Below are 12,907 nucleotides of genomic sequence, written 5' to 3'. Positions count from 1 at the left end.
GATCGAATAATCTTCGCGTTTGGCGGCGGATTAGTTTGCCCAAATGGCGTACGCGGCCTGATTTGTTGCGAGTGTTTTGGGTGGACCTTTGCGCTCCGGGATCGGTGACCTTTTTCTTCGATGTTATTCGCAAAGCGTTAACCGCGAAAGTTTCACATTATGTGAGATTTGCGGGCACACTATCGGCTGCAATTTAGCAGCGCCTATCTGAATATATCTCTCTGGTGGGTGGAAAGCCATCGGTTGTTTGCTCGCTTTCGCTGCGCGCATTTTTTTTTCTGATAGAACTCTTTGATCCCGATTCTAATCTCGTTTTAAATCTCTATCAGTTTCGTGGGTTTCATCGGCTCGGTTATAGGTGTCCCGCCGAGCTCTACTTTTCCCAAAAAAACACTCGCCGAGATGTCGCGAAACAACATCACCGTTAAATTATTATGTGCATATAATTTGAGCTCTTTTCGGAGTGTCTCCGGAATGCAACAACGTTCTCGATGCCCGAGGCTCAGAAGCCAGGATAGGAAAAGTAAACGTCCATCCGATGATCCACACAACGAAACGGCTCAAGTGGCTCAGGGAAGATGTACTGAAACCGCAGAACATCACCCAACAAAGCCACAGGAACGGCATTTCAAAAAGAAGCGCAAAATAAAAAAACAAGTGGAAAAGAAACAAACATACAAGGATCGATACGGACGTAACGTCCTGCAGACGGGGCGGGTTAAGATGAGAAAAACATTTCTGGTGTTTTTACTACATTTTTATAGAGCGATATAATATGACGACCTCGGCGACGCCGACGTAGCTGATGGTTCGAGCATACAACAACCAACCCCGTAAGAAGAGACGAACCCAAAACGGCCCAACGTGAAGCGATTCGCGCGAAGGCAATGGTGCAAATAAATAAAACGACCCAGGAAGCCGGACTGGGGAGGAGGACACTAAAATGCGAATTTTGGGCAGCGCCTCATCTGCATCGGCTGCACTCATCTGCATCGGTGCTGCCACCACGGGCATTTCGAGTGTGTTGTCACTTCCCAGCACCGTTTGATGTTTAATGTGCCAATCTCGATTGGGCCGCGCAGTCTCGCAGGGGTGTCGGACATAAAATCGGATATATGACAGTAAAGTCAGGATTCAGTGGTGTCACGCAATATCGCTCATATATCCTTATCTCTATCGCTCCGGGCCAGGGCGAAACGATTTACAGCGCTAATGCTGAACGTGCGGAGTTGCTCGCATTCGATGTTCGTTTTGCGGGGCGGGTTAGCGATTGACGGGCAGACAATTTCCACGGTGTCGTCCAAAGGAGTTGTTCGAATGATCGGGATTCGTGCAACTGGGCTGTAGATGTGAGCAGTGAAATCAACTTATACGAAAATGAAAACACCTCGAACGTAATTGGCTTTATAAGATATGTCAGGTCATAAAACTAGCTCGATTCCGCAGCCTCGATTTCTAACCTTCACTAGGCACTGATCGCGTAGATCGCGCTTTAATGCCCGCTAATGACACAAACGGATGTGCGTTAAAGAAGGGTGGAACGATAATAAACTTTGATTTACAGATCCTGCGTCGGTAGCGGGAAAGATACGATTTTAATTTCTCGTTTACAGGGCACAAGAAGGAGAAGATGCTAGAAAATTAAAAAAAAAAAACACTGTTGACAAAAAAGCGCTCAAAATTTCCATCCAAACGTGCATTTGCAATAGAAATTGATGGGGAAAAGAAAAAGTCCCAATCAGCCTACTTCGATGCCTTCCAGATATGTGCAGAGTCAATATGCCCATTGCAACACTAAATTATATTATACTCCCGTTTTCAGCATGACACGTAACCGTTTCTTCCGATCTCCAAGCAGATCTAATGGACCACAGTTCATCCTAACATAAGGCGACACGCAATATAGCGTACGACGGGAAGCAGGGCATGAGCGAAGGCCAGACGGGAAGCGAATCGTTTGTTTTTATTAGCGTACAGATTAATTATTACCATCAAAATTTCTAACGATTGCTGCGGAGTTAATAGTGTATAATTTGTCACTAAATTAACGGAAGCCCGTTAGCCGCTTCGCGCCCGTTGAAATCTCCCTCGCCCAGCTCGTCCGTCTCGCGACCTTTTCTCCGCGCGCTATCTCCCCTCCGTAGTTATCTCGTTTTCGCCCTTGTTCTAAATGGGTGCTCAGCAGTTAGCGTAAGCAGCGCTTGTCGAGGTCCCAGTTCCATCGCCAAGGGTTTGGAGCCACCTTTGGACGGGGGCCAGCTTCCGACGATCGAGGAGGGCAACTGTGATTGAGATGGCACGATGCCCCCGTGGGCCGGTGGTGGGGTAGCCGGTGCGGGCGCAGGGAAATTACGAGCGCCCGTGGCTCGATGAAGCCACGTACGAAATGTCAATAAAAGTGTGTTTTACAACAGTTTTCGGCTGCCAGAGCTCGCCGGATGCCGCGAAAGTGAGAGAACAACGAAAGACTTCGCTGGCGGTTTGCGAGGCGGCAAGCGACGAACGCGTCTCATTTGCGTTTGCACCTTCGGTTGTGCGGCTCGTTCGGGATGAGCGCGAATCCCGATTGCACTGGGGTCCTCCTGCTCCTTGGGGTGCATTTCCGATGCGACCAACCACGATGGTGGTATTTTAATCGCCTGGTCCGGATGCCTGGATGCAAGTGCATCGGAACGCGCGGTACGCTGGGCGTTTGGGAACGCTATTGGCTGGCATTCCGCCGGGGCAGACACTGCGGGAAGCAATCGACTGGCGATCGGACACGGAACCGCATGTGCAACAATGTTGTAACTCATTGTCCTGCGCGTGTACGCTCCTTGGCGTTAGTTGCGCTAAATTAAATGCTCGATTAAACGATTGCCTGAATTGACCACAAGAGTGCATCAGGTGGAACGGGAAAGGGACGAGCCAGAGCATAACATTGATTTCGTCCTTTCACCCTCCCGCAGCTCGCCATCGTTCCATCCTCACGGTGACAGTGCGATGATGTTGAATTTAGACAATTAAGTCAAGCAATTAATTGCTGTCGTTTTGCTGTCGTTCGCTTTTTTTTCCCACCACCTCCGGGGAGTCTCCTTTCAAGCGATCCTGCCTCCTGAACCACCGAGCGACGGGGCTTCCACCTTCGCCGAACCGGTGCTGGATCTTAATCGCACCAGTTAATGACACACCTTTGACTTTTTCTCACATCCCCTGCTCGCGGGATACTCGCGAGGGGGGCCGGTTTGGGCTTCGCTGGTCGCACTTTGGCCGCAGTGTGTGAGTGCGCCGGTTTTGTGCGCTGTTTCTGGTTCTTTTTTGTTTGCTTCTTCTTTTCCTTTTTTGCATACACTCCGGTCCGGCAAATGAAGCCATTCGCTGCTAGCCCCGTGGAAGAAGCTCCTATAAATGCCGCACTTTAACCGTAGGTGTCGGGCGAGGCGCATATTTTGCCAACATGCTTAGCTGGGCGTTGGGAAATGAGCCGCAGACCGGTTCGTGTATGTGTGCGTGTGTGTGTGTGTGCTTCTCGCTTACGCTAGCGGTGGGTAGCGGGTGGGGTGGCATAACTTTCTCAATGATCGGTCGCAAGACGATCGAACGGAAGCAACGGTTTGAATGAGGTGATAGGCATGTAGGGTTTTTGTAGCATTTGGAACAATCAGTTAAGCTTTACACACGGAGTTACATAGAGTAAAAAAGAAGAAAAAGATGATTGAGAATTTGTTCCGTGCAGTTAGTACAGTTTTTTGAGATTTAATCAATGATTACGCCAATCCAAGTATGCAACTACATCAGTTACGCATGCCCGATACTGTGGGATTGAATTTTCCAAAAAGGTCTGCTGCTGCCTAGTAATCACCGTTTAAAATGCGCCCATTTACTCCAGAACAGAAGAAATACAAAACGTACCAGAAGTCGTCGGACGAGAAGAAGAGCAAACAAAACGCTCACTCTAAATTGAACGAAAAATGCGACCAAACTCGGGCTTAGAATGTTGGGCTGCTGCCATCGTGCGGGCCGCATATCTGTGGCGTGCATCGTCTCATCTCAACCGTGGGCTCGATTCGAGGTTCCCGAAACCAACCCGCACACTGGCACACATAAATACACCCATCCTGGCCAGGCGCAATCCCAGTGCCCGGGCGCTTTAAGCCATCCACCCGCGCAAAAGCCATCCGGGCCCTGGTGGCGGGTGGACACTTCCTTCCCTTGCGGGTAATAACAATAGCAATAATAATAATAAACAATCTCCACCCGGCCCGGCTCCCTGCGGCCCCGCTCGCGCTCGGACAGTACATATTTTATTCGAACATTTATTATGTCGTAAATAAAAGCACATTATCTCTAATCTCAGCGGAGCGAATCTTTCAGCTGGAATGGAATGAAATTACGGCAGGGCGAGAAGTAAAGAAAGAAGAAGTGGGGAATGGGAGGGGGGGAGTGACTTGAAGGGGAGCCCAGCAATGGGGGTGTGAAAGAGTAGAGATGTGTGTGCGCGAAAGAAAGACACACAGAGTGCAGAATCGAGCCTCCCGAGGCGAGTGATTTGAGCGAGCGCATAAGCGACAAACGTGTGCCGATCGGTGGGAACGTTGGGAAAGGAGCTGTCGCGAAAACAAAACAAAAAGGAAATTAACAGGCACGGTGGGGATTCCTCCGGTGCGGACAGCATTCGTGATCGTGGAAAGTGTCAAATCGGGAGGCATCATGTGTTAGTGATCCGATTGCAGGATGTCGATCGTGCCGCTTACGGCTCGCAGAGGTGATCGTAAGGATGCACATGACAGTGAAATCTTACGTAAATGGAGAGCCATTGCAGAAAAGATCACTTTGAAGGTGGCAATTTTCGCGCTTATAACCAGAAGGCGAATAATCCTTGCACATGCCAGGTTGAGCAACAAGTGATCGTACAATTGATACTTATTTTTTTCCATGATGAATGACAAAATACACATTGCCATCGATAATTAGCAGGACAGCAACTGCTTCTAACGACCGAGATGGAACGATACGGGGCAGAAAAGCTATTTTAGGCATCCATCTACCCGCCCACGGAAGAAGCCCAAACCGATCAATGAACCAACACCAACCCAAACGCAGTCGATCGTACGGAATACAACCGAAAGAAAGCCTCGACGAGTAGCGGTTTGGGTTCGGGAAACGGGCAGCACGCGTCTCAGAGCGGGGGCTGTCGCGTGAGGGTGAGGAAAACAATTTTCTTACCACTTCCACCGAAGCCGAAGCACCTGAGCGCGAGAAAGACCGCCGGAAACGACCGCCACGAGAGCTGGACCGAATGCAGATGAAGACGCCGCCGGCCTGGTTCGTGGGATGGGCGAAGGCGCATTTCACTAAGCCCCAAGAATGCAGCCCAAACCGCGTGCCCGAGGGATGGGGGAGGGAGAGAGAGAGAGGGAGAGGAGGAGGGATGTCCCGATGTGGGTGGATGTGGTCGGTTGGCGGTGGGCACATAATTATGCAGTGATATTTATCATTTTATTAGCATAATATGTTATTCAAAACCATCGCCAGCCACCTTCTCGCAAGACGATGGGCTCGTGCTGTCTCGTTCTCTCATGAATCTGCGAGGTTCTCACACACGAGCACTCTATCTCTCTCTCTTGCTTTTACTCACCCCTTGGGATCTCCTGCCCGCGCTGGCTTTGCGTGTTTTAGGTCGAAATGTAGTTTCGACTGTTCCGATCGATTGGCTTGGGAAGCTATACGAAGGAGGACGATCTATTCGCACCACGGGACGGGGCAAGTTGTAGGGGCTGGTTTGTTTTCTGCACTACTGAGGTGGCCGGTGCTGGCCGGACCGATCGTCGGGATGCTCAATTACAGCCACTCGCGGGACAGACACAGGAGCAAGGAGATAGATCTTCCTCAGGGCCAGAGGCGCTATAAATTTTATTCATACAAGCGAGTGCGCCATGCGAGGAGACGACTACATTGTATAACATCGGCGTGCGAACGACTCGTCGGAGGGGGCGCACGAAAGGGCACAAGGAGAAAAACAATGTCCATCGACGGGGAAAAGGATCCCCTCCTCGAGCCTTTGAGTGGAGGCGGGCGGTCGGGTAGGCAATTTTCTTCAAATTCACGACCATCCGCTGCGCTATCGGCGATCGGTTAATCGAAGTCATAAATGCAATTGAAATATAAATGTAAACACAAAACCATATAACCGGACCGGGAGCCTCGTGGTGCTTCGGCAGCCTTCTAATGGTGGCTTCTAGAGGGCGAAAGCGCAAGGACCGCCGTATGATAAGCGACGCGAACCCGGGCACTGCATGCACTGCATGATGCAGATTTCCTCGATCGAGAGAGAAAGAGTGAGAGGGACATTAATGTGCTGGATGGCGAGTGCAGCGGTGAATTGAATGATTGCGATCGCGGCCACGGCCGCGGGTTCGTCGCTTCGTGGTCGTGAAGTCACGCGAGGGCTTTTGTGCCGCGCGAAGCATTCCCGCGTTTATGATTTGATTGCCTCAATTCGCGGGGCTTTTGTTTTGCGCTCGCTGCAGGTTGTGCCGCGTTAAACGGGGTCGATGGAAAAGGAAAAAAAATGCGGGATCCTATCGGGTCTAGCAACCGGTACAACCAAGGCCTGGTGTGTGATCGATTGGGGCTGGCCCATCTGGGAGGCTAGCTGGAACGCTGGGCAAAGTGTCCCGTGGCGTGAGCCGGGTCGCGTCTCACGAACACGCTGTTTGGCTTGCGGCGATCGTATCCCAGCGATCGCCTGCAGCTTCCCCCTTTTTTTGCCATCCCAAAAGGACACATGTTCGACGGAGGCAATCGGGCAAACATATTTAGCATACCGCTGGTGGAACCGTCGCCGTGTCCTGCACGCGTTCACCCGGCAACGTATCCACGCGGTATCCCTATTAGGCGACGTAAAAGGGTCTTTTTCGGGGTTTCGTTGTCATTCTCCGCGCGCACGGGATGAAAAATGAACTCGGCTGGGCTGGGCTGGGGAGGGAATGGGCGCGTGCGGTGCGCCTGAAACCGAAGGAACGCGCAGCTTCCTTACCGGGCCGATGTGTGTGTGTGTGTGTGTGTTTGTGTTTCCTACAAGGGACAGAACGAACGGACGTGCTGAAGCATAAGTGCATCCTGCACTTATGTCGGTCAACCGAGCAACAATGTTGCTATTCGGTTGCTTGCCGCACATCGCTTCCCGATTCATGTGTGTGTGTGTTTGCACCTTTTTTTTTAAATTTTGGAGTGCATTTTTGCCCAACGAAGGCATTCGGGAGGAAGTGGGAGATCGATTTGGACCGATCCTTTCCCCACTTGCGGTGTTCGGCGGCGTTGTCACACCGAGCCGTGAGCGGTGAGTAATGATTCGGCGCCGCTTTTTAACACGGCTTCTCGCTTTGTGCTGCATCGGGGCCGATTGCATTGTGAGGAAGATGCGAAGGGAAGCAAATCGAGGGGAGTATTTTTTGTTGTTGTGTGCTCTCTACCAAATGTGCAAGTGCGTCGCGGAATCGTGAGCAAGCGGTGGAGGTACGAAAAAGGTGCCAGAACGGATGCATTTGTTGGAGAATGTTTCATTCGTTCGTGAATTAACATATTCAAACGACACACGGCAAGGAAGGGAAAGAAAAAGCAATCGCAACTCGCCCGAGAACGTTCCATTACGCTAAAGAAGAAATGCATTTCCGTATGAATGGTGGCGATCGAATGGGGCAAAAAATTCACCATGGAAATGTAGGCCACTAAAGATTAATAAGTGAAAAAAGGTGATAAAATACCGAATGAGTATGAAAGCTCAGAAATGTCTAAAGATGAATTAAAGACGTTTTTTTTTCGAGGTGAGAGTTTTTTACCGGCGGATAAAGAATGATCCAAAAAGCCATGCTGCTTGCATTAAAATGTAAACCCGCTGGCAAGCTAAAAGTCGAACAAGTCAGAAAAATTGCAGCTCTCAACAATGCCCTTGCGCTTTCTTCGCAGCCACCCGACTCACTGCTGGCATAGTAAATAATCAATTACATGTGCTGAGTTTCAAGATTTCGCCCCCAGGGATCTCCAGACCCACCTCCTAGCGGACGATTAGTAGGCAAACGGCAAAACAAAGCGAAACCCCTCAACGTGAACCAACCGCCCGAAAGGCCCACGGCGACGGAGAGACCTCGTGGAAGCGTTTACTCGCCTGTCAGGTTGCATTAAATGCGAAATTGATCGAATCGAAGCGGAAATTGGCGCGCACGAAACGGAACCCTGTCGGATGGCCGGTTGTCGTTTGCGCGTGTGGTCCGCTCAGTAGCCGGTAGCCCTCTCGGTTGGCGTTAGTTTATGGTTGGGAGGGCCCGAAACGAACGAAAGGTGGTGCGCGCAAAGAGGAAGAAAAAAAAACCCACAAAGCCTTCCCGAGCCACGTTGGCTCTGCGAAAGAAATAAAGAGCTGCAGCGATCGGTGGATCACTGGTGGAGAAAAAAAAGGTGTTGCATACGGAAGATACAGGGAGTTGAAGTAAACGCTCGAGGAAGGAGCCCATTTGCACGAGGCGCTAAACTAGTGCCCCGGACTGGCGGGCTCCGAAAGGGCTCTGGGTTGCTGCAGCTGCACGACACGGCCCGGTAAGGGTATGGGTTAAAAAGCAATTAATTTTCTGCAAACCCGTCTGGCCGCTTGCAGTTTGGCGTTGCGCCACGGGATCACAGATTTGGGACGGTGAGGGTGCCGTTTTTTTTCTGTGCTAAGCGAGCTGAAATTTGGAGAATTTCCGTGGGTCTCTCTAAGCCCTTCCAGGCCGGCCTTATTTGTGGTGCACTTGTGATTGAATTCGTGGTCATTTGCTGCCTTGGATGGGGTTTGAGGATGAGGTCCTCTTGGATGGATGGGTCGCGGATTTTGCCCACTCCGATATGCGCGAAAACTCCAAGACATCAATCATCCGCTAACCGATCGAGCATACTGATTGATGATGGGCGACCGCAGTGAATGTCGCAACATTGTTGCCCCCACGGGGCTGTCTCATCGGCAAGCGGCAAGTAATTAGTTAAATGCCATGAAACGGTGCTTCGGCAAGAAAAAAAAAACGAGTGCCTGCTGTGATGCTTTGAAGGATATTATGGGGATGTCTTTTTTTCGTGACGTTTATTGCATTTTTTTGTGAGTTGGGTATCCTGAAAGGGCACGCCGCAAGAGCGCAAGTGAAAGTGTCGAAGCTCATGCGCTCAACTTTACGAGCTGAGCATTAGTGTGGTTGTAAAAGTGGCGAGTGAAAACTGTGGCACCGATCAGCCAACGCACTGGCGATCGTGATACGTAATAGATACATAAATTCGCCGCTTCGCCACGTGAGCCATCCTGACGCAAGACAAACACAAACTTGCACGTCTCGAAAACTAATAACCCTCGTCCATGATCGCAAGCTGACCGCGAACTGTCATCGTTTCGGTGGTTTTGCGTTCCACCAAAAACCACGTCACTCTGCGTTCGTTTTGCTTTTCAGAGCCGCATGATCACGCCAGCGAAAGGACCGGCCTGCGTCCTTCAAGCGCCGACCGGCACTAAGCTTCAAATCACACTAATGCCCCGTGCCAGCGAAAGACGAGCTTTTCGGACAGCCAGACGTCGCAAAACCCCGTAATGTTCGCGTGCATGTGGTCTCATAAAGACGCGTACGTGCTCGGCGGCTGGGTCGAGAAAAAAAGGGTACGATAAGGCATAAAAATGAAATAAAACGCCACACCGTGTGGCGAAGGAAGCAGCAGCAGAGCGCCGCCAGACCACACAGCTGGACGCGAGGCCTGGACGTGGAGGCACCATTGAGGACGAAAATAAAATGAGCTCCATGAGCGGGCTGGACTCGAAATGAGCCACACAACTTAGTGCGGGGTCGGGTTTACATTTCAGCCGTCCAAAATGGTCGGTTCGCAGGAGCCCATTGCCGAGAGCGCTGGTATAGGGTTGATTGAATTTGCAACCGCTCATTTGAGCGCATGATTTACGTCAAGCATGAATCAGTCATTTGTGCACGTTTAGTATCTTCCAGTTCATTAGAAAATATCCCTTTACCGGTGCCATTTCGGAATACATTCCACGCAACTGTCAGTTACTAGCACTCATGCAACTGTCAGGAGATGTAGTGGAATGTAAAAAAAAGATTTCCGTCTCAAAATAGTACATTAGTACATGCTTCTTAAGCCTCACTAGCTCAAAATTACCTTGCCTAAATTACGTACAAACCCATGACTCAGTGGCTCAGATTCTGCAAAACTCACACACCACACTGTAACAGGGTGTTGCACATTAAGAAAAAAAAACGACCCACAAAATGTCGCGCGTGAGACATTCGACCACGACCGGTGTCGTATGGAAAATTTTGCGTACTCGCTCGCCGGCTGGACCATTCATCTCACCTTCGTGGGGCTCCTCGTGCGTGGTTCGTGTTTCATTTTTCGTGTGGTCTCGCCAGTCTTTTCTAATGGCCGCCCTACATGCGGTTTTCGCTTGACCCGCTCTGCCCGAGTCCCTGTGTATCCCCGCACATCCTGCGTTTGCGGTTGGTTCGGTACCATTTTTATGCGAACGACCGTAGGTTTGTTTTATTATTTTACGTTCTTCCATCTCCCGATGGCTTGCGTTTCTGTTCCAGTGTCATTTGCCCCGGGGCTTCGGGTTTGGCGAATGTGGTGACCTCCACCGTACTGTCCTGGCCCTCCTTACACTCCCATATACACCCCTTAAGATACACTCACGGTCGCTGGTGGGAGGCATTCATGTTGGTTTCCGCTGCGTACATGACCGTGGCAAATGTTAAAGGCACTATTAAGGGGGAAAGCAAAAAGAACGAGGCGAAATAAAAAAAAAACCCTGAGCCACACAGTCCTGGATGAAAAGTGAAGAAAAAAAAGCACACACACACACACACGCGCGCGCGTACGCACACAGACCGCAGTGATCGGTCCGTTGAAGAAGGGGTCGTAGGGAACGATCACATTCATTACACGCGCGTCGCGTCCGGCCCGCCGGTGGTTCTGCAGGTGAGCTATGGCAGCATTAATACGGAAACTTTTCACTCCACCCCAACCGTGGACAGGGGCTAGTGGGCGGTGGGCGGTGGCAGGAAGGAGGCGCATCAACGCGCTCCGTCGAGTGCGTGAAAATGAGTGAGTGTAGCAATTGTGCGGATTGTGGAATTGCGGATTTACCATTTGCTCACCGGAACGGGCCACGATGGAGGCGCGATCATTGTTCTGGTGTCGTTATTATTACTGCTGCCTTTTTTTGTCGTTCCTTTTCTTGCTGTTGTTATTGTAGTTGATTCACCCACTCTCCATACGAAACGTCCAGCGTGTCCTCGCGCCCGTTCCACCTAGAGGGATCGGTTGTGGAAAGCGTTTAAATATTCACCGTAGTAAGGCTTCTAAAATTGTATTCTCATGGTGCAGGATGATATGGACTTCTCATTACTATTTGGAATGTCCTGCAACTTTATGGGGGTTTTCCAACAGCAACATGCGAATGGAAAAAGGCTTTCAGAAACTATCAAACGAAGGCTGAACAACCGAGCACAATAATTTCCCTTCGGCATCGTCTCGAACCTTCACCATCGAAACGGAACCACCAGACAGGGCCGAAGGTGCGCAATATCAAATGATGTATTTGCGATAGCTTTCCATCCTCGCGCACCGAGTGTGGGACGGTACCCGGGTGTTAAGTTAATAGCGGGCTCTTAGCCCGAGATGCCACGGCCGCAGAGACATGTCAAGATTAGAGCCTGCCCATGTGTGCAGCCGACGAGCGGCAAGACCCTGCAGGCGAATCATCCCTCTCTGTCGCTTGCCCATTACGCCGCCATCGGGAATATGTTCCAGGTGTGACCTCAAAGGTACCTCCAACGCCTAGAACGTCCAAGCGTTTCCAACTGGCCTGCGATCTCGAGGAGTCGGGCAGCTTTCTCCTTCGTTCCTCAATCACCGGCTCATGTGTGTGGGTTTCCAATGGTTTGGAGGAAACCCAAGGACCCCGGGGGAAAAGCACGCGAGGCCAGACGAAGGACCCAACCGAGCGCATCATCAAACGTCCCGGGCACGACCCGGGGCACGAACTCAAAGCACAAGCCGTTTTCATATCTTGATTTGATTGTTTTGTGGAAGCGCACTCCACGCTGCCGGAGCCTCCTGGTGTTGGTCGCGGATCGGCTTGTCATTAGGGCGCAGGATGCGAGCGCGGCCATGAGTACGCGCTTTTCCGGAGTGTCCCCGCGGGTTGACGGCCGATCGAGCGAGCGCGATATCGAAGCCTAATGAGACAATTTTGAAGTCGTTTGTTCACACCAGCGCTGCGACCGGACAGAAGGGTTCACCAGCGTTGGTTTGGCGTTGTTCTGGGGTTCTTATTATTGCAGCAACAAGCGACAAAAAAAAACAACGATTCTCCGCACACTCTCTCTCGCTCTCTCTCTTTCTCTTTCTTTCTTGCAGCCTTTCGTGCGAGCTTTCGCTGCAATGTCTGCACGATCGCGCGCAGCAGCTTTCCTCGGAACGGTCATCGGTGGGCTTCCTTGCGAGGATGCGGTACTTTTCTGCGTGGTCTGTTTTTTTTCCTTGCGTCTTTCCCCCCCCCCCCCTCCTCCTGCTCCCTCCCCTAGCCAGTCAATTTCCAGTCCGCCTCCTTCCCGGACGGCACTGCACCGGGGCCATTGCCTTTTATGTACTTAGTCGGGATTTTTTCGGTCCAATTTTGTCCCTTCCCGTGTTGCTGCTGGTGTATTATGCGCGAGCCCTGCGCCGCCCCGTGGTCGATGCGTATCGATCGTTACGCGATCGGACATGCGCATCGTGCGCGCGGAATATGATATATTATGTCGCAGGATCAGCCATTTAGTGTCCGTCCGCGAGTGCAACGTGTGGCCCGCAGGGGAAGAGAGCGACATGGTGTGGGTGGTGTGTGGGGATGGGC

The sequence above is a fragment of the Anopheles nili genome, chromosome 3 (assembly GCF_943737925.1).
Source record: "Anopheles nili chromosome 3, idAnoNiliSN_F5_01, whole genome shotgun sequence".
Classification (NCBI taxonomy): domain Eukaryota; kingdom Metazoa; phylum Arthropoda; class Insecta; order Diptera; family Culicidae; genus Anopheles; species Anopheles nili.
Note: the sequence above shows the minus strand (reverse complement) of the source record.